Source organism: Camelus dromedarius, chromosome 3, assembly GCF_036321535.1.
Source record: "Camelus dromedarius isolate mCamDro1 chromosome 3, mCamDro1.pat, whole genome shotgun sequence".
Taxonomy (NCBI): Eukaryota; Metazoa; Chordata; class Mammalia; order Artiodactyla; family Camelidae; genus Camelus; species Camelus dromedarius.
This window is the reverse complement of record NC_087438.1, coordinates 107,075,949-107,079,543: the sequence shown is the minus strand read 5'-3', so window position 1 is coordinate 107,079,543 and position 3,595 is coordinate 107,075,949.

The window sequence follows — 3,595 nt, the reverse complement described above, 5'->3', positions numbered from 1 at the left end:
GAGCCAGAGCTCAGGAGACCTGGTTTTGAGTCCCAGCTCCATGGTGTGATAAGGGCCTCAGTTTTCCCATGTCTGCAATATCGGTGCTAAGCTCTACTCAGACTCCCTCACAGGACGGCTCTGTCATTCGCTGAGAAAGCAGACAACGAAGTACTTTGGAATGGCCAAAAGAGTGTAAAAATAATAGGAATGAAGCAGGGAAAGAGGAAGGAGAAAAGGAAGAGGAAGGCCAGGAGGAGCAGGGAAATCTCTGATTAGTGATTCTAGCCACACTTCCATTCACTTGAAGAATCCACGCTCTCCCCACTCAAGGTCTTGGCACTTATTTTCCCCTTGCCTGGAATACTCCTCCCCTAGCCCTTCTCACTGACTCATCATTCAATTTTTTTTTTTCCTCAAAATCGGTCTCCTCCAAAAGGACCACCCTGACTACCCTACCTAAATAGTCCCCCTATTACGTTCTCATGTCATTCTGTTTAGTTCATTCATTGCATTGATCATGACCAGAAACTCGTTTATCACCTGCATCCATCTATTAGAATGTAAAGGGCAGGAAGACAGTCTTGGTTCTGTTGATTGCTAGAGCCCCGGTGCAATGGAGTCAACCAGTGAATGACGGAGGCAGCTGATGTTCCAGGAGGTGTGGGGAGCATGGATGCCGTGCACCTGTGGGCCCTGCCCTGGCGTTCTCAGGCTGTGCTGGGTGCTAGGTCAGGAAGGACAGGATCAAGGTAGGGTGGGCAGTGCCTAGAGAAGCACAGCTGGTGAGTGGCTGGTGGGGTTCCGGGCAGGTGGCTGGGACCCCAAGGTACTGACTTCTCATTCTGCAAGCGGAAAAGCTGACCCAGTCTGATGTTGGGTCAGCAACACACTGAACTAGGGAGACAGGCACCCAGTGGCTGTGTAGTCTAGAGTCCACAGATGCCAGAGCTGCAGGGGAACTTGGGAGGGGGTAGGGCACAGTGGTTAAGCACTTGGGCTCTGATGTCCCTTAAACGTGGATTTGAACCTCTGCCACATACTTGGTGCATGAGCCTGGGAAAATTATTGAGCTGAAATTCACTTTCCACATCTCTAAAATGGGGATAATAATAGTTCCCATTTTATAAAGATTAGGTCAGAAAATATGTGCCAAGCACTTAGTTCAGTGCTCGGCATATAATGGGTGTTTAATACACACTGGCACTTATCACTATTATGCTGTCCAATCTACTTGTTGACGGAAAATGTGTAGCTCAGACTGGAACAGGGATGAGCCCTGTGTCCCTCAGCAACTCAGTGGCAGAGCGGGGACTGGCACCCAGGTCTAGCACACCTGGCTCAGTTGCACTTCTCTCCCTTTCTATAATGCCCTTGGTGGTGGTGGCAGGAGGACCAGCTTTGGTCCTAGCAGTCTCCCTCCCTAGCTCAAAGGCATCTTGCTTCAGAGGCTCCTGTTTCCCCCAGAGTGCTCTTACCCCTAGATATAAAACCTACCAAGTTTTCCTCTGAGGGTGTTCTGGCTCAGGGTGCACCCACAGGGGCTTGGGGGTGGCCCTCAGATGGGAATCTCTGTCCCAGAACTTTAGCCTAGCCCCAAACAGCTTTCCAGTTCCCGAACCAAAGGCCACGTGGCAACTCCAGCCAAATGCTGGGGATAGTTCCCTTGGCTCATTCTCATCAGAGTCATTATCTTAGTTTATGAAGGAAAACACAAAGTTTAAGTTAATTTTAGTCCTATGATCCCTGGGAGCTATAGCAACCAGTCCTATAAAAACAACCATCTGTCCAGATTGCAGATATCGGAGGAGTCTGCCAGCACCCTGTACTGAACAGCTAAGGCAGAACATCCACTCTTGGCTTCTGGACCAAGGATAGGCCTTGGGGGTCAACTGGAGCAGAGATCGTTTCTTGGATTCCTGACTAGTCCCTTTAAAACCTGAAGGAAGCCACGGAAGAAATATGCACAGATGCTCAGACTTTGGCAGGTTAGAGGATCTCCTGATGACCAGTGTTGGGCACTATTCCTATTAAAAGACAACTCCTGCATTGATTGAGAGCGAGCTTTGTGTTGGCCACTGTTGTAGACGCTTGGAGCACTGCAGTGAACAAGTGTCTGTAGTGTCTGTCTAGTAGGGGTGACAAGTAGCTTCTGATCATCACAAGTGCCAGGAAGGAAATAAGAGAGTGGGAGGTGTTGAACTATTCCTGTGAGAGAGGGGGTCAGGGAGGGCTTCTCTTAGGTGATGACGTTATAGAGCAGGAACCTGAAGGATGAAAAATCTCCAGGCACAGGAAAATCAAATGGCAGAATGTAGCTGGCAGAGGTAAGAGCCAGTGCAAGGATCCTGGGGGTGTTAAGGAAGTGAGAGGAAGCCAGTGTGGCTGAAGCAGAGTGAAAAGAGAGGAGAGTGGTAGGAGGAGAGGATGCCAAAGGAGGCAGAGGTCACACCGTGTGGAAATTTATGAGAATGTTCTCTGCCTTCTCCCTTTCTGTGTTATTCAAACCCAATCCACGTTGCAGGAGCCACCTATTCCAGGAAGCCTTCTCCACCTGCTCCAACTCAGAGATCCTGCCACTCTGAACCCCTGGGATAAACCTCAGAGTCTGTCCCACTCATGTGAGTGGGTGTATGCATAGGACATGCCCTCTTAGCAAGATCCAAAGCTCCTCAAGGACAAGGACCAGATATTCATTCTTGTGTGAGGCGTACACTCATAAATACTCATACACCCATCAATATGCTCATAAATATTCAACCAAGACCTGTTGCACCGAGACGTTCACACTGCGTAAGAGCGAATCAAGTTGAATGTAGAATCAGCCTGCCTATCCACTTCTAGCCAGGTGGTCTTGGGCAGGTGTAGCCTCTATGAGCCTCTATTTCTTTGTTAGTAAAATGGGCATGATAACAATACCTAAGTCAAGGGTTTGCTGTGAAAATTCTAAGTCCTCAGTAAACCTTAGCCTTTGTTACCTCTGGGAATGTAATCAATATCATCAATCACTTTATCTGTCCTATACTGATGACACAGATCCCCCAGCTAGAAAGCTAATCCCTAACATGTCTATTGGTGGCACGACTAGAGTCTGAGTGGTTATTTTTAGACCATGTCCTGAATCGTCAGCGATGATGCCATCAGTGGCGGCTTCCCCAGCCTGTGCAGAGGCGAGTCCTGGCCTTGCCTTTGTCACAGATACAACCCCCTTGAATTGCTTTGCCCTCCTCAGCATTGCCTAATGTTAGGGAGGCTCTTGTAAAGATCACTGGTCATAAAATCAAGACACATGGGCCTGGCTCTGCCCCTGGGAGCCCTTGGGTAATCCCTTGCTCGCTCCAGGCCTCAGTTTGCCTCTGAACAAGGAGGAGGTTGTTCTAGGTGATTCCTGCCTGCCCTTCCAGCCCTTGGGTGCTCTGCTCTGTCAGGCTGTTTAGGCAACAGCCCCAGAACCCATGTGGCAGCCGGGGTTGGAAAGGCTGGTCAAGAAAGCCCACTGCAAGGAGAGGGAGAAAAAATGGAAAAGAGAGACAGCTTTGACTGTGGGGAGAAGGGGGAGGGGGAGGGGAGGGAAGGAGGAGACAGAGGAGGAGGAGGGACCGCGTGGTGGAGGGGG